Below are 22856 nucleotides of genomic sequence, written 5' to 3'. Positions count from 1 at the left end.
GTTGTCAATTTATGTAGGCTTATTTTAAGATGTTTAGTATGGGTCATATAATTTTATATGAATTGTAATTTTTTTTATATAGTTTAATTTTTCAAAAGAAGATTTTGAACCAAAAAAAAAATCTTCATGAACAAGATATATTTGATATATACAAATTAATATGAGATGATTTTAAGATATCTTTTTGAAGAAGATTTATATGATGTTCATATTTTTTTTATAATTTAATTTTCTCGAAAAAGATTTCAAAATATATTAAGAAGATTTTTGTCAAGAAGATTTCAAGAAAAATGATAGGATGCACTAAATTTACATGTTCATATTATTATTTTTTCAATAATTCAATCTTTTAGAAGAAGATTTGAAGAACAATTCGATAATTTTGATCTTCCCAAATAAGATTTCAATAAATATTAAGAAGATTTTAAAAAAAAATTCTGAAAAAAATTTAAATAAAAAAATAATATGATGGACCAATTTTTAGATATGGACGTGGTAATGAAGAAAAGAGCATATCATTCCACTAGAAGTGGAAATAATTATGAATAAAAAAATTACTACTAGAAGTGAAAAAATATTTAACAAAAAGAATGAGAAAAGTGACATAATAGCAAACAAGAGAATTCATGATATTATTATGGTGTTAAAGTTCATTAGTCACGTACCTGTCGTATGCAAAATATAGTTGATATATATCAGACATCACTAAAAACTAGAAGTAATTTAAAAAAAATAGATTAATCTTTATTATTGTTGAAGTAATATTAATTGCATTTTTTTAAGGACAATACAAGTTTAACGATATTATTTTTATTGTTGTAAAATTATTTTTTTTTTATTTTTTTTCATTGAAGAATGAATATTTTTATGGTCAACAATGATATCAATAATGAAGATATATGTCTCGCTGACAGTGCAACAACTCATACCATCCTCAAAGATAAAAAAAAAATATATTTATCTTATTTAGTAATGCAAGAAGCCAATGTTGGCACTATTACCGGTAGTACAAAATTGATTAAAGGTTCCGTAAGAGCAATCTTCTTGTTACATAGAGGAACACAAATTTATATTGATGATGCATTATATTCTTCTAAGTCTCAAATGAATTTGTTAAGTTTTAAGGATATTCGTCGAAATGGGTATCATATTGAGACAACCAATGAAGAAAATATTGAATATATTTATATTACTAGCATAATATTAGATAAAAAAATGCATATTGGAAAAATTACCTATGTATTCCTTCGGCTTGTACTACACATATTAGTGAAATTGAAGCACATGTTATTGTAAACTACAAGTTCACAAATAATAATATGTTTATAGTTTGGCATGACCGGTTGGACCATCCCGGATCAATAATGATGTAAAAAATAATGGAGAATTCATGTGGACATTCATTAAAAAACTAAAAGATTCTTCAATCTAATGAATTGTTATGTGCTGTGTACTCAATGAAAGTTGATTATTCGATCATCACTAGCAAAAATACAAAATAAATCTCTTACATTTCTAGAATGTATACAAGGTGATATTTGTGGACCAATACACACATCATGTGGACCATTTAGATATTTTATGGTTTTAATTGATGCATCAACAATATGGTCACATGTAAGTTTATTATCAACTCGCAACTTGGCATTTGCGAGATTATTTGCTCAATTAATTCGATTAAGAGCACATTTTCCTGATTATCTAATTAAGAAAATACATCTAGATAATGCTGGTGAATTTACTTCTCAGACATTCAATGATTATTGTATGTCTATTGGAATTAATGTTGAACATCATGTAACTCATGTTCATACACAATAGACTTGCAGAGTCATTTATAAGATATTACAATTAATTAGAAGACCATTACTTATGAAATCTAAACTTTCAATATCTTGTTGGGACATGCTATTTTGTATGCAATAGCACTAATTCGCATTTGGTCAAGTAGCTATAATAAAACTTCCCATTTACAATTAGTTATTGTTCACATACATAATATTTCCCATTTAAGAATTTTTGGATGTGTTATATATGTTCCAATTGCTCCACCACAACGCACTAAAATGGGACCTCGAATGATGTTGGAAATTTATGTTGGATTTGAATCTCCATCTATAATAAAGTATTTAAAATCAATGACAGGAGATTTATTCACGGCTACGTTCGCCGATTGTCATTTCGATGAATCAAAATTTTCAATATTAAGGGGAGAAAATAATTAGTTGAGAAAATACATTAAGTTTGAATGAATTATCATTATCACATTTTGATCCTCGTACTAAAGAATGTGAACTAAATGTTCAAAAAATAATTCATTTGCAAATATTAGCTAACCAATTGCTAGACGCATTTATAGACTCAAAGAAAGTGATCAAATAACATGTACCAGCTGCTAATGCTCCAATAAAAGTTGATGTTCCTGTTGGATAAACTAATGAGATTATGACACGCATGAAGCGTAAAAAACCAATCGGTTTCAAAGATAAAAATTCTCGAAAAAGAAAAGGAGCAAAGAATGAAAATGGCCAAGTCGAGGATATGATAGAAAAATTTCTAGAAGAAAATCAAATTATAATTAATATTGGAGTTCCAACAGAAACTCAAGAATCTAAAATTAGTGAAAATGAAGAGATCTCGATAAACTATATCATGAAAAGAATAAGATAGAACCGAGATAAAGTTGATATTAATAATATTTTTGCATATAATGTAGCGCTAGATGTAATGAATAATGAGGATCATGAACTAAGATTTATTAATGAATGTCGACAAAGAAATGATTGGCCAAAATGGAAAGACACAATTGAGACAAAATTAAACTCCCTTGAAAAATGAAAATTTTTTGGACTTGTAGTCCCAATACCTGAAGGCATAAAGCCAATAGAATACAAATGGGTATTTACACGAAAGAGAAATAAGAAAGGTGAAATTGTGAGATATAAAATGTAACTTGTAGCTTAAGAATTTTCGCAAAGACCTGGAATTGATTATGAACAGACATACTCACCTGTGGTGGATGCAACAACTTTTCGATACTTAATTAGTCTGGCAGTACATGAAGGGCTTGATTTGCGCCTAATGGATGTTGTTACAGCCTATTTATATGGCTCGCTTGATGATATATATATATATATATGAAAATCCCTGAAGGATTTAAGATACCTGAAGCATGTAATTTGAGTTCTCAATAACATTATTCAATTAAGATGAATAAATCTTTATATCGATTAAAGCAATCTTGACGCATGTGGTATAACCGTCCCAGTGAATATATATTGAAACATGGATATAAAAATAATACAATTTGTCCATGTATTTTCATGAAAAGATCTGAAAATGAGTTTGTTATAATTGCATTTTATGTTGATGATCTAAATATGATTGGAACTCTTGAAGAGATTCAAAAAGCAGTAAATTGTTTAAAGGAAGAATTTAAAATGAAAGATCTTGGAAATACATTTTGTCTTGGATTGTAAATTGAACATTTAAAAAATGATATTTTTGTGCATGAAGAAACTTATGTTGCAAGAGTGCTAAAAAGGTTTTATATGTATAAATCACATCTGTTGAGCACTCCAATGGTTGTAAGATCATTAGATGTGAATAAAAATCATTTTAGACCTCGAGAAATGAAAAAGAACTACTTGGTCCCAAAGTACCATATCTTAGTGAAATATGAACACTTATGTGTATTGCTGGGCATACAAGACCGGATATATCAAGTGCTATAAATTTATTAGCAAGATATAGTTCTTCTCCTACACGAAGACATTAGAATGGAGTTAAACATATACTTCACTACCTCCGAGGTACAATGGATATAGGTTTGTTATTTTCAAATGTATCCAAATCAGATTTAATTGGTTATGCGGATGCTGGATATTTGTCTGATTCACATAATAGCTTATCTTAAATGGGCTATTTATTTACATGTGGTGGAACAACTATATCGTGGCGATCTGTGAAACAAACTATAACAGCCACGTCTTTTAATTATTCATAAATTTTAGCAATACATGAAGCAAGCCAAGAATGTGTTTGGTTAAGATTTGTGATTCAGCACATTCATCAGACATATGGCTTGTCTTCTGAAAAAATGATCCCGAGAATCACATATGAAGATAATATTGCATGTATTGCTCAAATAAATGAATGATACATTAAAGGAGATAGAACAAAACATATTTTTTCAAAATTCTTTTTCACACATGATCTCCAAAAAGATAATACTATTAATGTTCAACAAAACCTTTCAAGTGAAAATCTAGCAGATTTATTGTTCACACAAAAGCATATGCACAAAGTTTCAGTATAACAAGCTATATCTTTTAACCTTGATTACACTTTCGAGTCAGATTGCAAGTATACAATCCTATCGAGTAGTATATTCAGGTATCGATCCTCAGGGATGGATTGAATTAAACTGGACTTTACTTAAATTAAATAAACTCTAGAAGTTGCAAATGTGATTTTGGTGTTTTAAACAGATAAATAATAATACTAAAAACAATAAATATTTTTGGAGTTTTGTTTAAAAAGAATAAAAAGGTATTCCTAGGGTTCTGACTTCATCTCAGTTCTGCCTCGAGGTACCCGGTCCGTGCACTGTCCTGCACGGGCTTTGTCCTATGTACATGGTCCATGTGGCCCCCGAGTGAATGCAGCAGTTACTGTTTTTCTGTATTGCTCATTTGTGTAGGATTTTACTAACCAGACCTAATGTTTCTAAACCTCAACTATCGTATATTAGTTCATTAGCTTGGTATGGAATAGCAATATTTGCCCTCGTTGAGTTCTAGACCTCAACTTGTGTATATTAGTTCGAATTACCTAGTTGCTTGTTTGATATTATAAAGGTAACCTCTTATCCGTCGATAAGAGGAAATGTTCACCTTTTGGCTACTATTTGGTTTCACCTTTCGGATCACTAAACTTACCTCATGTACTTACTTTGGTGGAAAGATTATAAGGGTTGAAATGCCTTGTAGATGTGATCATGCATCTAGTGGCAAACCAATAAAAGTCAAACAATTTAATCTAAGCAATTAAAATTAAACACAATCAAGCAAACACAAAAATCCAATAACTAATATGCAAAACAAAACATTCGATTATATCAAAATCCTAGAAACTAAAAAGTTTACTCTAACATGGATCTAAAACAAATAAAAGAGATGAAAAGAAAACAAGAAGAAATGATAAAACTCGAAAAAAGAAGAAGAGGAATCATCGGAAAACTCTCGTTTTCCTCCTCCCTTAGCCTCCAAGCTTAGCCGTCTTCTCCCAAACCCTAGAAATCTCTTCTCTTGTCACACCCCGCAGCCACGAGTCGCAACAGTCCCCCGCCGTAAGCATACAACGCCGTGTATGCTTACAAGGCTACTCACAATTCAAACATAACAACAAGTAATACCAAGCAAGTTTCTAAATATATAATCAGAGTACACAGTCTAGTCAGAATATAATACAACAAAAGTATCTCATCCGGATACTAACCATGAGGCCTACCCTAAATCCATACAACAAAACGAATCTAGGGTCATGTAATGGTAAGCTACTAGGGCCTACTACTCGCGTGCCTCTCCGGAATCAGTTGCACCAGTACCTGTAATATAACCCGAAGGGTGGGGGTGAGAATAAATTTCCAGTGCGAAATTTGCCACAGTTTAGATTATTGGACTTGCAATCAAACTCTATATTCAAAAATGAAACCCCAAACTCAAAACAGTTCAAACAGATATATATATTCATAAATAACAGAATGCCAATGCTCGACAACAATTTAATCAACCTGAAACACAGTTTACGGAATTTCCAAGATGAATTTCAAACACAACATATCTCTGGCTTAACTCGATTCATTAGGGCTTGTAGCAATTGCAGATGTTCTTTCGAGCTGAACCCTTTATCAAACCCACATCTGTAGGGTTACTGACACCTACAGATGGCCAACCGCTGAACCCTTTATCTGACACCCATCTGCAATCGCTTGGCTTAACAGTTTATTAAGGTCTGGTTCGAATCATATAAAGAAAATCCTCTTTGGAATCATTCCAATAGTCGTAATATTCAATTGACCTTCCAAATGCATTAACACGTAGGAGAATGCCACCGAGCCATAGACGTTACACATGTCACCCACGATTTCCAATTACATCTCATAACATAATCACCCTCCCTCGTCCCAACCGGTACTGGGAACATCGAGGGCCGTTCACCTAAGGCCATTTAGGATCCTGGGAATCCAAGTCAGCATACAGCCCGACTTGGCAAATTCATTGGATCTAAGTGCTTACCTTCGTAAATCCATTCACATACATATCAAATCAAATCGTGGTGACTTTCAATCAAATCAGATCATAATAGATCGACACAACCTACAACCATACCAGCATGCAAATCACTCAAGTCACATCAATTCGAGTTTAATTTGATTGGGCTATGCAAATGCTATACACAATTCAATGATGCAATCAATGATATTCAACATGACAAACGAAAACACAGTTTAATTCCAAGAATCCTGCACCTGAATACGACGAGCGTACCGCTTAATTTAAGGATCGGACGTCTCGAACTGTCTCGCTAATTCTTGCTCGACCGACCCTACACCTATTTTACATATATACTGGTTTAGCATTGGTTCACGATTGGGATGTTTACTTGAGTTATATTAGGCTTACCCTTAATTAACCTCTTATCATTTGGTACCAATTCATTCGATTCCTTATTTCTTACTCAAAACCTTTAGAATTCACAACATTTACTTCTGGGTCCTCCAAACCCTACACAGTTCCAATTATGTAACCATTCATTCACTATTTCCCTACTTTGGTTCTCGGGTCAATTCAATTTACCGATTGGTTAAACCCTAATTTGGTCAAAACCTCAAATTAACCGTTAAACGTTCTAAAAATTCAAGATCAAAAGGTAACCTTACCGATTATAAGTCTAATCAGTTGGATTAAGCATATCAATTCACGATTATGCCCAGTTTCAATTTTGGCACGAAACCCTAGAAATCCAAAATCAACAAATCGGAAGAAATCGGGAAAAAGATTGACAAATAAACAAGCAAGGAGTGTAGAGGAACTAATCCTCGAGCAATTCGAACACAAATCTCGAGTTTAAAATGAGAATCTGAGAAATCGAGAAAATTCGAGGTTTAGCAAGAGAAAATGAGAGAAAAGAATACTGAATCAGGGAGTTGGGAGAGATTCACGGGCGCTTACTCGGTTCCAGTTTCGATTTCTCGTAACAATCAGGGGTTTGAGAGGAACGGGAAACTCTCTCGCTCTTTTTCTCTCTCTCGGGTGAAAAACACTTGAAAATGGGGAAAGAAATGAAGTGGGAGAGAGAGAGAGAGCAAAGGATTTATGCAAATAAACCCTCAGATTCATCCAGTGTGGATCACTCACCCGCACTGGACCTGAGTGCGGACGCACTCAGCAGTTTGTAGGTCCTTCCAGCACTTTCCAGTGCAAAAATTGGTGTCGGTGCGGGTCCTCCACCCGCAGTGCGGGTCACTTCACCCGCACTCAGCACTTAGTCAGTTTTCATAAATGAATTTTAACACAGGAATCACCCGCAGTCAGAACTTAGTAAATTTTCGACAGAATTTCAAAAAAAGTCCGAGCCTAGTGCGGACGCACTGAGACTCCAGTGCGGGTCGGCCACCCGCACTCAGGACTTAGTTGATTTTCAGATAAACACAGAAATTCATGAGTGCGGACGCACCCACCCGCACTCAGTACTTAGCTAATTTCAGTTCAACACAGAAAATCATGAGTGCGGCCGCACCCACCCGCAGTGCGGGTGGCCTCACCCGCACTCACAGAAATTTCAAAGGCAATTTAAGGAAAACAGAAGTCAGTGCGGGTCAGTCACCCGCAGTCACCACCAGTGCGGACGCACTGAGCCTATAAAGTCTCAAATTCTCAAAATTTCGACGCGGTTTCGATTCACACTTAACTTACTTAATTAGAGGAACCTTAATTAAGGTTTTAACTTCCATTTTGTTAGCACAATTAACTTGATTCTTTCTTTTAATTCATTTGAATTTAATTGTAAAAATTTTGTAACGTAACATCTCTGCTCTAGAATGATCTCTCTGGTGCAAGAAATCTCACTTATAAGCTTTTTTGGCTGACCTTCCTTCAATTAGCCTTATTTCCAAATTATGGATATGTTTCCGGAAATGCTTGACACGGCCCGTGTGAAATGTTACACAGGCCATGTGCCTGTGTTCCTTCTGTGGTTGAGTCAGCGATCGTGTCAGTGGTCAGGTTGAGCCGTTGAGGTTGACATGGGCCGCGCAAGATGGTACACGGGCCATGTAAAAACTTCTCAATTCCAGATTCTTCCTCAATTTCGCCTGATTCCTGCAAAATAAGAACACACTTGTAGCAGTACCACATTTTATAGATATTTCAATGAAATACGACCGATTTAATGGTTTTAACACAGGTTTTGGTACAAAATACGGGTCGGGTTATAGATAAGTTTGCGAGATATCATTTATTCACTAAGGCGCTCCCTACTACAATATTCGAAAAGCTAGTTTATAATATTGGAGTTTGCCGACTTAAAGATCTTTTCATAGAGAGGAGTTAATACGCATTAAAAGAATAATGTACAATTTTTTCTTTACTAGATTTTTATCCCATATGGTTTTAGCTAGTAAGATTTTAATGAGGCATGCTCTTATGTAATAGACATCCAGGGGGGTATATGAATATAATGGATGGCCCATCCATATTGTAACTCTCAATATTAATCCCACTAGTATTTAGAATTCATTTCCTTATTTATTATTGTAATGGCTTTTCATTTACAATTGGTGACCTATAAATAGAGGTATTGTAATATTGTATTGTACATATGAGAAATATATAAATAAGAGATAGTCATTCTTTACATTCTCTCCATCTTATTTATGTTTGTTTATCCTTACTTTATAATATAGATATATTTTAAATATTATTAACTACACGATAATATTTTTTTATTTGTGTTGCTAGTAGATCAAAGTTCATGCCAACAAATTTATATACAAGATTTACAAAATTATCATGATAATTGTCCTCGCACCTCTAACCCCCATTTATTCCCGCACTTAACTTCAATAACTACCTTGGGTACAACAAAAGTTTCAACACTGATTTTTTTTTCTAAAGTATTAATCTCCATATACATAAGTATTTATACCCAAGAATGTAAGTATTTATACTTATAAGGTGAATAATTTTTACATAAATAATTCTCTCCAATCAAATCTCAAATTACATGGGGGGGGGGGGGGGGGGGGGGGTCATACACGTTTTTAGAGGTGGGTTTTTTTCTTCATTCAATCTCGTCCACATTTCTGACAATCTATAAGGAATTTTACGAATCTAAAATCATGAACGTCTTCTACGTAATTTTTCTTTTCAAATGAGATCCATAATGACATACTTTTGAGCTCATTGTTGCACAAATATTTTTACCTCGTTGTGAAATTATTTATACCTATACTTGAAAGTATTTTTTTACATATGACACTGACTGACATATGGAAGTATTAATATCAAATATTTATACCTATGTAAAAAATACTTGAATAATCACCTTGTATATGTTTATCGTGATAAATATTTTTTTTGTATGGATAAATAGTTAGTGGGGACCGTAATACAACCTTTAAATAATTATCACATTCCTTATTTAACGGGGACACTCTAATTTTAGAAGTGATTAAATACTCAGTTGGAACCATAATACACCATTTCTAAATTGTAGCTATGGAGATAAATGAGAGATAGAAGTGTGTGAATGAATATAATTATTCTTTACAAAATGTTGCGTACTCCCATAGGAGCTTTATAATAGGTTTTGTGTGGTTCATTCCTTCATTACACATGCATATTTTTTTTGTTATTTTGTTGCTCAATACATGTGTCGAACAATCGCAAATATCTACAAGTATACTTGAAAGATTAGTTATATTGTGCACATATTCTGATTTCTGCTAATTCATAATTTATACCACTTAAGTATCTTAATAGGAGTTTTAATATGTTTCTCAATCCAAATGAGTCTAAAAAATAAAAGAAAACCAAACAGTTAATTAATTGCACAATATAAATTAAATACATTCAAAATATTTGATTCACTCCAATTCAAACAAATTGTATCACATTTGATGCAAATATAGGGCCTGAAAATAACTTTTCTTAGAAAAAAATATGAATCATTTGCCTAGAAGAACTGATGCTGATAGATTAATTTCCTGTACAAACTTTTAATCAGCTCTAACCTCATTTCATGAATAACAATAAAAAAATCACAACATATATTTAGAATATCATTGAAGTATGACATCATAGCAAAACAATGATCTACAGTTGTTAATTGAAAACCAGCCTAGTTCAGTTAGTTCACAACTCTATTTAGATCACAGTTGTCATCCAGCGGGCTTAACAAAGCATATCTTGTTATTTGCAAACAGAGGCCTCTTGGCTGATGACGATCCAAAAATAAATTTTGACAATAATTAGGTTGCAAATGAAATATCAACAGAGGCTTCCGGGCCTAGTTATTCTTACTGGGCTCTTTACCCAACTACAGACTAGGAGAGGACTAGTAATACTAGTTCGATTCTCTAATAAAATTTTACATATATTTATGATTTTGTTATCAATATATTTCTGAATTTTTAAATTTGAAGTGTATTATTGAATCTGCATACAGATTTGAACTTAAAGAACTGCGTGTGGTGTTTAAATTGAATTTTCAATCACCTCCTCTGACCATTGTAATAATAAGTTTATAATATTATAATTATTCGGGCGATGCCTAATATTTGTGATTCATATAATTTGAATATACTTTGTTTCTTACACTAAATAACGTTTCCAAGCAAACAAATTAAATTCGTATTTTTTCTGTATAATACGAACTTGTAAAATTTGCAAAATTATAAAATGTTACAAACTTCAAAACTATTTATTTGAATTTAGACTATTTAGTTCATTTAAATTGTTGAAAATAAAAATATTACACGTATTATCCAATATATTGTTACTCAGCCTTCGAATTCGAAAGTTTCCACGTCCAAAAAAAAAATCACCGTATGTGATTTATACCCTATATTCTCTGTCGTGCAAAGAAAAAGAGAATTCTTCCCTATTCTTTGTCCTTTAATAAGAAAAAAAAATCACTGTATGTGATTTATACCCTATATTCTCTGTCGTGTAAAGAAAAAGAGAATTCTTCCCTATTCTTTGTCCTTTAATAAGAAAAAAAAATACAAACCAGGAAGACTGTCCACGGTACAAGACACCTCCATTTATTTGAAAGATGCACGCAGAGAAAACGACATCTAAATAGGAATTTTTTTATAAACCATAATTTAAAAAATAAATTTTATGAAACTAACATGATTACTCTTTTTATTTTTACAAAAATCATAAGAATCAAAATGTCATTTCGGTCTTGATTTTTTTTTTTGACCAAAATAGAAATTCGATCCCAAGTATTTTTATAATTTTTTAACTTATTTTTGTTCTCGAAATCTATGAAAACGGATGAGACCGAAATAGCATTTCGATCCAAAAAAAAAGTATCCAAATGACATTTCGATTTTTATAATTTTTAAAAAAAAAGTAATCATGTTGATTTCATGAAAATCTTTTTTCTAGTTATGGTTTATAAAAAAAAAATCTCCAAATAGTCGGATAGCTTTGAAGAATTTTGGAAGTACGCGTGGCTATCATTGATTGGCTTGGTGCTCATGCAAAGCAGACAGACAGTCCCCATATGTTTCTTTCAGATCCCATACTAAGATTATTAAATTGATTTATTATTGGGAATTCAATTATTCAAGTCCCAAGTCCTGATAAAATGAAAAGAAGACCGCAACGGATTTTCATAAAAGAAGCACGTAAAAAAATAAGCACGACGGCGCTAAATTTCAAGCACGTGTATACATGCATTCTGATTATTTGCACATAACTTGTATTGGCAAATAAAAATGAAAAGGATGTGACAGGTTCGCCGAAGTTTCTCTTTGCCCCCCCCCCCCCCCCCCCCCCCCCCCCCCCCCCAAAAAAATGGAGGTTTGCTAAATCTAAATTATTAACATTAACTAAAATTCAAACAAAAAGGTGATATTTTTAAATTTTCAAATCCTTAATATTTGAATCATAATTCAGTAATTCTAAGTTCCTAACATTAATTTAAAATTTTGTTTAGTTACATATTTTCATTGATGAAATACAAAATATATATTAGTATTTTGTAAGTTATAAAAAAACAATTCAATACTTAAAAAACTAACAATACAAAGTTTCATAACGTCATAATTCACGTTTTGAAGTACTTAAAAATTAAATTTGAAATATTTAATACTTAGTTTGATAATTTTGGAATTTGTACTAATATATTTGGATTTTACGAAAAGACCAATTTAGTATTTTTTTTCTATATTCAAAATGATATAGGTTTATAATATCTTCACAATTTCTACTATTGTAAAATAACGTAGAACAATTATAATCTTTTCATTATACAAGATAATAATTAGTATTTTTTAATTCAAAATGATGGAAGTTTATAATATCTTCACAATTTCTACTATTGTAAAATGACGTAGAACAATTATAATCCTTTCATATACAAGATAATAATTAGAGTAATTGATTTCAATAATGCTTCTACACTTACACCCAATTCAGAAATTCTTACATAAATTGTGGGGGCAATTTATTCTTCTTTTTTCTTAATCGTAACGGAGAATTACGCAATAGATGTGGAATCTGGTTTATTTAATCGTAGCCTAAAAAACTTTAAAAATGTACATTTTACTATAATTTCGTACAAATATTATAAATATATGTTGATGTTTAAATGATCATAAAATTATATTTTACCCTAATTTTCTTGCTACCTTTATCATACTAATTTCCTCACAACTAGGGGTGCACAAAAAGCTCACGACTCGACACTTGGTTCGGAATCAATTCGGATTCAACTCGCTAATAACTTGAGTTGAAACTGACTCGAGTTTACTGACTTCGTTGATTTATGAGTCGAATCAAAGTTATCCCCAACTCAGTTCAGAAACAACTCGGTTTGACTCACACCAAATCCTAACCCATATATTCCTAATTTTTCCCACAATCTATTGTTTTGTTAGACTTTGTAATATTTGATAATTTTGATGAACTATGTATTATTTCTTTTGTTTTGTTAATTGATTAGACTTTGTATTGATTTGTTAGACTTTATCTCTTTGGTAAATAGTGTTTTCGTAATTTTTAATTATGTAATGGCACCATTGTCTCATTATGTACTGTCTTTAATCGTATATTATTTTGATAAACTATGTAATATTTTTTTTGTTATAATTAAATTAGATTATTTTACTATGTACTATGTTATGAGTCACGAGTCGACTCACTTCAACTCGAGTTGCTTCTAAATTAGAGTTTCTGACTTGAAATTAAATTAGCAACTCGGCTCATAAGTTCGCGAGTTGAATCTAAATTGTCCTCAACTCAACTCATAAGCAGTCCTAACATCCAACTAAAAATAAATGTTAATGCTCCAATTAATATTTTATAAGTTGTCATGATTGGACAATGTGCAAATTGACTGTTTCTGTTTCAAATTTTCAATTAGGTTCAGATAAAAAATTAACCGAGCTAAGCCGGATAAGCCTTGGCAATCGCCGCATAAATCAGTCAGGTTTCCAAGTCAAAGTTCATCAAATTAATACCTACATTATTTTCCTATTTCCACGTGTGTTTCATTTTCTTTCTGTCCGTTTCAACGATTAGACCTGGGAATTTGGCCAATTAGCTCGTGGTGTTATGCCTTTTTCTTTTGGTGCAATATGATAGGCCGCATGCCTACGGGTTTTAAATCAAAAAAAAATATGATAGGCCGCCGCTATCTGTTTACGCTACTTTGTCGGAGAGCAGTTAATTTCGTAAGTCTCTATTTTATATTTATCACAAAATATATAAATTGATAACTAGATTTTTTTTTTTTAGCAGATATATTATTCCTTTAAAAAAATTATTATTATTTGTAATACTAAGTTAATGTTTTATATTCAACCGAAATTCAATTATTTGACTGTGTATTTTTATATTAGACAATGTATTTTTAACATTATTATACTATTTCTAAAAAAATATATTTTTTCTATAAAACACTTAGCTATAATTTAACACTTATATTTTTCTTATTAGTACTTATACAATTATAATTGTTATTTAAGAGCATAATTTGTTTTTGAAGAATAATTTTAGTGCGCATTTAAACTTTTATGTATACTTATCATAGTATACGTTTAAATTAATAACTATTAAATTTTATACGGTAATTTTTTTTTTTTTTTTAATAATTGATCTAACTGAGTATTTGTGATGCGAATAACTGAATAATTAGTGTGCATATTGTGCAATAGTCAAATATGTATTGGGGCAATATTTAAGTACGCATTTTAGAATATTTGGAAAATAAATCTGAAAATTTTAAGATAATTGTTGACAGCTATCAAAATCAGCTTGACTTGGTCAAGATCACGTAACAGTTATTGGTAGTTATATCTTCAATGAAATATGTGCATGTGTGTGTGTATGTATGTGCCCGAATAGAAGGCGACTTCCCTTGTCTTGTGAGGTTCAAGTAAGTACTATTCTTGTTAGGTTATGGGGAGTTGAATGAAGTAAGATTTTTGTTTTACTTTATGTTTATATTTTTTTTTTAAAGATTAAACAATTATTTTGAACTGCTTAATGTAATTTTCATATTAAAATGTGTTTGGAGATGAAATTTTACATTTTTTAGATTTTTTTTTTTACAGTTTTTTAATAGAAATTTTTTGTTTTTGGATGAATTATGGAACATCAAAAAACAGTGATTTAAAAAAAATTCTAAATAAATAGTATTAAAATAAAATAAAAAAGTAAAATTTGGTCTCCTAGTTTGAAATGTAGATCATATTGAGCAGTTTAAAACGACTTTTTGAACTTTTTAAAATAGAAAATATGAACATGAAGTAAAATAAATTTCTAACTTCACAAACTCACCATTGCTCAATTAATAATGTGCATTAGAAGATATACGAAAATTTTATACGGATTATAAGAGGTGAGTTCATAGAGAATGGTTATCAATAGTCTCACAAAATAAATATTAAGATATAATACATAAAAGTTTAAACATGTGCTACAATTATATAATAAATTATTAGGTGAGGAACGTAACCAGAAAGTGACTGTATTAATAGTGGAATACCAAATTGTGATCTTCGAAGAGAGTAGATATATACAGTATACAGACTCATTTCTCCACATTTATCTGCAAGTTGCTTTATTTTAATAAAAATCCCAGTCAGCTCAAGTACAAAAATTACAAGTGGGAAAGCAGCAAAGCGATTTTTTTTTTTCTTTTGGCATACTGGCCAAGCAACTAATTAATCATTCAATAAATCTACCATCAGAACTCAGAGGTGAGAGGCCAACACCTTTGACTACCTAAGGGATTATTAGAACCAAAATTGGAAAAAATTCCTTTGACTACTTGTTCCACCAAGGCAACAACTTCTCACTTTCCCTATCGTTTCTACTTTCTACACCTCTATAAGTACATCGATCAATTCTAATAATATCATCTCATATATTCCTACATATCATCTCCTACCAATCCATCTTCATAAATTAATACAGCATCAAACTCTGAGTCTCTCCATTAAAATGGTTTCTCAAGAAATTTTCTCTGCCCCACCTCACACTATGACCCAAGAAAACTATCTCTCTCTTTGCCTTCTACTTCTCAATCGAAGCCAAAAACATGGCCAAAATATTACAACAAATGATTACCAAAACATACCGTCCAAACTACATTTTAAATGTTCTATTTGTGGAAAAGGTTTCTCTTCTTACCAAGCTCTAGGTGGCCACAAGTCAAGTCACCGCCGACCAATGCATCCTGGCCAAATTGAAACATTCAAAATAGCACATGATAACTTGAATGAAAATACAGGCTCAGGTGGTGGTAAAGGAGCTCATAGGTGCAATGTGTGTCACAAGAGTTTTGCAACTGGACAGGCACTTGGCGGTCACAAGCGATGCCATTACTGGGAAGGGTCATCGGCGTCGGTGTCGGCATCAGGATCTGGATCAGCTTCAACTCTGACGACTTGTACTGTTAGAGATTTTGATCTGAACATGCCACCGAGAGGAGGATGGGGTGAAGAGGAGGAAGTTGTGAGCCCGTTGCCTATTAAGAAGCGACGGCTCATCTGATTGAACTAACCAAATTTTTGTATTTATGTTTATCTCTTTCTTTTTTTGATTAGCGATTCTTTGATTTAGTTCCTCCTGGAGTGGGAGTGGATATATTGCGATTGTTCTTTAGTTTGTAGTTGGACAAGGTACGTAGGCTATACAGTTCTCAAGTTCTTTGATAATTTTCATTTTTCTTGTAAAAGAAATTCCTAGTTAGAGGCCCTTTGTTGGGTACTAATGCGAATTTGTTATATTTCATATTCATTGGTTGAATTCATTTCGTTAACAAGTTTGAATCTTAAGTTGAATCGAACAAGCAGCTTGCCAGAAAGACTTTTCAAATGGCTCAGCTTAGAATTATATGCTTAATTTATGATGTATTATAATTGTGATATTTTAATCATAAATGTGATCATAGTTCACTAATTAAAAATATCAACAAACGCACAATGTGCTGTAAATGTATTTTTGGAGAATTATATGCGTAATTTCTGAAAAAATAAATCTATAAGCCTATTATATTGAAAGTTATTTAACAGTTTTGAAGATATTTAAATCATAAATGTGACAAGACTTCATGAAAAGCATCAACAAACACACACAATACAGTGTAAATCCACTTTAATTAGAAGAATTATATATACGTAATTTCTAATTTATCCCTTTGATTCTCGAAATAATAAATTTTACGGGCTTGTAGATGACATTATGACATATACTGGATGCTATTTGGCAGTTTAATTTGTTGATATCTGAATCGTAAATATTGAGTATGAAAGGTCAAATATAAACTAGTTTCAAAAAAATCAAGATAACGATTGACATATATAAAAATGCGTGTGTTTAATTTTGTCCAAATTAAATCATGTGACAGTTGTCAACAATTATGTATTAAAAATATATAGAAATATGTATTGGTACAATAAGCAAGTATCAAATCGATTGTTTATGAGGTCCAGTGCAATTAAATCGTTTTTCAATTTTTAAAGTCCAAAAAGTCGATCCAAACATAGATGTGATCTCTATATTAAATTGTACTTGAAGACCAAATATTACATTTTTTTTGAAATTTTTTTACTATTTATTAAGCCAATTTGAAAATCAATGATCCAATGGTGACTTAACAAAATAATAAAATCAGACTAGACCATTGGATCAGCGATTTTCAAAGTAACTTAATAAATAGTTAAAATATTCAAAAAAAATGTAAAATTTAGTCTCCAAGCACATTTTAATATAGAGATTACATCAAACTGTTTGGATCGACTTTTTGGACTTTAAAAATTGAAAAACTATTTAATTGTACGGGATTTCAGGAACAATCCCTATATATGTGTGTGTATGTGTGTCGGTACAATAGACTGCAATGTGGATTATATGATGTATGAAAAGTTTCTATGTATGATTAGGAGATGAGTTCACGAAGGATTGTTATGGAATTTTTGTTTGTTTAAATTTTAATCACAAGAAATATATTAAAATATACCAGAAATATTAAGGTTTAAGTGTGTGTTACAATTAATTATTTAATAATTATTACGTCAGTAACGTAACTAAATTATCACTGCATTTCCGAATTTATATGTGGTCATTTTTTTTGAGAAAAAACTAATGTCTTAGCATTAGTTTGATATATTGAACATATCTGTGGTCTTTGAAGAGAGTAAGATATATAGAGACTCATTTCTCGAAATTTATCTTTTAGTTGCTTGATTTAGTTTAAACAAAATCCCAACAGCTCAAGTACAAAAATTACAAGTGGGCAAGCCGCAACAAAGCGATTTTTTTTTCTTTTGGCACACTGGCCAGGTAAATTTACCATTCGTCGACCTAATTGAAATGGACGGTCCAGATTTACTCTCAGGTACCTGACCCAACACAATTGAAACGGACGGTTCAGATTTACTCTCAGCCGGTCCTTGCTAGAGATGATAGAGGGGGCAGTTTTATTTGTGCTTTGAGATTCGTGCCGAGTTAAAAAGGACAATTTTGAATCATTCGATTCAATTGTACTTAATCCGGTAACCTGAGAGGATGTGAATTCGTTTGATCCCATCACAAGCCAACGCCTTTGACTACCTACGGGATAAAATGAAAAATTCCTTTGACTACTTGTTCCATCAAGGCAACAACTTCTCACTTTCCTCGTCGGTTCTGCTCCTCTATAAGTACATCAATTCTAATAATATCATCTCATCAATACCAACATATCATCTCTTATCATTCCACCTTCAAATATAATCGAAGCATCAAACTCTTAGTCTCTTCATTAAAATGGTTCTCACACCATGACCCAAGAAGACTGTCTCTCACTTTTCCTTGTACTTCTTAACAGAAGCCAAAAACATGGCCAAAATATTGCAACAGATGATTACCAAAACACATCATCCAAACTTAAATTCAAATGCTCCATTTGTGGAAAAGGTTTCTCTTCCTACCAAGCTCTAGGTGGTCACAAGTCAAGTCACCGCCGACCAATTCATCCTGGCCAAATTGAAACATTCAAAATAGTACCTGATAACTTGAATGAAAATACAGGCCCATGGGGTGGTAAAGGAGCTCATAGGTGCAATGTGTGTCACAAGAGTTTTGCAACTGGACAGGCACTTGGCGGTCACAAGCGATGTCATTACTGGGAAGGGTCGTCGGCGTTAGTGTCGGCATCAGGATCTGGATCAGCTTCAACTCTGACGACTTGTACTGTTAGAGATTTTGATCTGAACATGCCACCGAGAGGAGGATGGGGGGAAGAGGAGGAAGTTGTTAGCCCGTTGCCCGTTAAGAAGCGACGTCTCATCTCTTTGAAGTTTGAACTGATCAAGTTTTTGTATTTATGTTTATCTCTTTGTTTTTTTATTATAAATTAGTGATTCTTTGATTTATTTCCTCCTGGATTGGGAGTGGATTGCGATTGTTCGTTTGTTTTTAGTTAGGAAACGCAGGTTATACAACTCACAAGGTCTTTGATAATTTAAAAAAAAAATCACTTATTTTGTAAAAGAGAATTATTTGTTAGAGGGCCACTTGTCGGGTACTATAATGGAATTTGTTATATTTCATATTCATTGGGTTGAATATATTTCGTTAACAAGTTTGAATCTTGAAGTTGAATCGAGCAAGCAGCTTAAGTTATAAAGCTGATAGAAAGACTTCCCAATTGGCTCAGTTTTAAATTATATGCGTAATTATGATGTATCTCTGTGATCATAATTCATTAAAAATATTATAACAAACACACACAATTTACTCTAAATGCATTTTAGAAAAACTATATGCCTAATTTCTGATGTATCTCAATGATTTCTGAGAAAATAAATGTATGAGAATGTAGAGGATATATATATTGCATTTTATTTTATTTTTGAAGGTTACTGACTTTATATATTGCATTTTATTGAGTTGTTTGGTGATATGTTAATCATAAATGTGGAACTCGGATCCTCTACATACTCATAGATTGAGGATATTGTACGATCGTACTATAAAATATCCGTTTTAATGTGCACAAATTTTAATAAACTTGACACAAATCTTAATACCTCCTGCATTCCACCTCTGACCCAAAAAACAATCGCAGATCGAGATTGCATACAGTATTAGAGTACTAAGAATACGGATCCATAAATGTGACCATAGTTCACTAAAAACATCAAGAAATGCACAATACGTTGTAAATGTGTTTTCAAAGAATTATATACGTAATTTATTTAATTTCTGATGGATCACTTTGATTTCTAAAAAAAAACAAATTATAAGCCTATTATATTGAGAAAGCTATTTAGTATTTTTGGAGATATTTAAATAATAAATTTGGCAATAATTAAAAACATAGAAAAAACACGCAACACGGTATAAATGCATGTTAGAAGAATTATGTGTGTAATATCTGATTTATCTCTTTGATCTTCGAAATAATAAATTTATGAGCTTGTAAATAACATATGCTGGATGTTATTTGGCAGTTCGGTGATATATGAATAATAAATGTGACCCCAATTCACTAAAATTATAAATATGTCTGAAACAACATAACGATTCACATCTATCAAAATGCATTATTTTTTAGAATTCAAAGTAGATCCGACGTCCATCAGATCTAATTTGATTTAATGGGTTTAATAACTATCCAATATGCATTAAGATGTATACGCTTAGAGGTGTTCATCGGTTCGGTTAACCGAAATATATTAATTTTTTTATTTAAAGCAATTGATTTATAATAAACTGAAGTATATTAAGAAATAAAACGGAGTATTAAGAAATAATTTGGATATTTGTTGTACTAGTGTTGTAAAAAATGGTTGTTTAATCGGGAGTAATCGGATGATTAGTCGTTGGTGGTGATCAAACCGCCACAAATTTTTCGAACTAATCACCGATTATTTCTGATTATGATCGATTATTTCCAACTAATTATTTGATGGTACCATGTCCATTCGACAAGCGCATATTATTATTTACAACACTGGTAGGTACAATAGACACTGCATGTGGTCTGTGGATTAAGATGTGTTGAAGTTTACAAGTATGATTAGCATATGAGTTCACGAAGGACTGTTATGAAAAAATTAATACTATTTTGTTTAAATTTTAATCACAAGGAATATATGAAAAGTATACTATAAATAATAGAGTAGAACTATGATGTTTTTAGTGAACTCAAGTCTAAAACCCATCGAATCGTCTTCAAACAACAAATCTGTACTGTTGAAATCCACATACCTTATGAGTGATGCGTCCATATGTAAAAATTTTAAACTTTCTAATTAATTTAGTATAAAGTCAAGCAGTTAAAATTAGAAGGTTAATAAATTAATTTTAATGCATTCATTTTTTTTACCACTTGAATCTATATAAAATTAGTTTTAAAATTTAAAATTTTTGCAGGTAGACGCATCACTCGTAAGGTAGACGGGTTTCAACGGTTCAAATTTGTTGTTTGAAATCAATCCGATGAGCTTTAGACTTGAGTTCACAATGAACTTGGTGAACTTAAGAACACCCTAGTTCTACTCCTATAAATATATAGAAGTTTAGATGTGTGTTACAATTATTTAATAAATTATTACGTGAAGAACGTAATTAAATAGTGACTCTACTGTGGAATTCCTAATTGTTATCTTTCAAGAGAATAAGTAGATACAGACTCTTTTCTTGAAATTTATCTGTTAGTTGCTTTATTTTAATCAAAATCCCACTCAGCAACTAACCAAGTAGGCAGGCCGCAAAGCGATTTTTTCTTTTAGCGTATGAATTAACCATTTCCCCTTCTTTCGAATTGAAATCTGCTGCAATTCCTAATTCGTGAATAGTATTTTTGAAATCTCTGAAATTCTGAATCTAGCCGTTCAATTTTCTTCTGCACACATCTCAAAACAGCTAGATTTTTTGTGCACACATCTCGAAACAGTCTAACAGCTAAATTCGAAAAAGCAGAGATTTCATAAACAATATTCATAGGCGAGAATTTCAGCAGAATCGTTTCCTGAGTTCTCGATCTCCCATCACAACCCAACGGAAATAAATCTGCTGCAATTCTCAAAAGAATCACAAGCCCTGCTTTTCCAAATCCACTCCTCTATTTTTTTTTTTTTTTTTGAAGGTCGACATAGCCGACATTTTGATTGATAAGAAATTATAATTACAAAGCTCTATTTTTTTAAATGTACAAATCTCAAAATCTGTTATTTTATATACATAAATCTCAAAACAAATTAATGGATAGATTTGGAAAAGCAGGTCCTGTGTTTATCAAGAATCACAGACAGATTTGTTTCCCAAGCCAACACCTTTGACTACGTACCCACGGGATTATTATAACGAAAAAGGAAAACTTTCCTTTGACTACTTGTTCGACCAAGGAAACTGCTACTCACATTGTCAAAAAAAGGAAACTACCTGGTCACTTTCGCTATCGGTTCTACTCCTCTATAAGTACCTCAAATCATCCCGTTAATATTACAAGTTCCAACATTAATTTCATCTCTTACAATCTCATCTTAAAAAAAAAAAACATATATCAAGCTCTTCGTTTCCACTAAAATGGTTTCTCTAGAAATTCTCTCAGCCCCACCTCAAACCATGACCCAAGAAGATTATCTCTCTCTCTGCCTTCTTCTTCTCAACCGAAGCCAAAAACATGGTCTATATACACCAAATGATCACAAAAACATATCATCCAAACTCAATTTCAAATGCTCCATTTGTGGAAAAGGTTTCTCTTCTTACCAAGCTCTAGGTGGTCACAAATCAAGTCACCGCCGACCAATGCATCCTGGCCAAACTGAAACAATCAAAACAGCACCTGGTAATGAAAATACGGGCTCAGATGGTGGTAAAGGAGCTCATAGGTGTGATGTGTGTCACAAGAGTTTTGCGTCTGGACAAGCACTTGGTGGTCACAAGCGATGTCACTACTTGGAAGAGTCGTCGGTGTCGGTATCAGGATCTGGATCGGCTTCAACTTTGATGACTTGTGTTAGAGATTTTGATTTGAACATGCCACCGAGAGGAGGATGGGGCGAAGAGGAAGAAGTTATGAGCCCGTTGCCCGTTAAGAAGCGACGGCTCATCTGA

The 22856-nt window shown here is 32.0% G+C and overlaps 3 pseudogenes; all 3 read left to right on the top strand.

Annotated features, from left to right (window-relative positions):
* Positions 1–15746: 15746 nt before the first annotated feature.
* LOC144551827 (zinc finger protein 36 pseudogene) lies at positions 15747–16298 on the top strand (annotated as a pseudogene).
* Positions 16299–18568: 2270 nt separating this feature from the next.
* On the top strand, positions 18569–19247 carry LOC144551826 (zinc finger protein 36 pseudogene; annotated as a pseudogene).
* Positions 19248–22322: 3075 nt separating this feature from the next.
* On the top strand, positions 22323–22856 carry LOC144551825 (zinc finger protein 36 pseudogene; annotated as a pseudogene).

Source organism: Carex rostrata, chromosome 3 (assembly GCF_964058835.1).
Source record: "Carex rostrata chromosome 3, lpCarRost1.2, whole genome shotgun sequence".
NCBI classification, from domain to species: Eukaryota; Viridiplantae; Streptophyta; class Magnoliopsida; order Poales; family Cyperaceae; genus Carex; species Carex rostrata.
The sequence above is the reverse complement of the archived record's forward strand: the minus strand, read 5'-3'. Positions and strand labels throughout refer to the sequence as shown.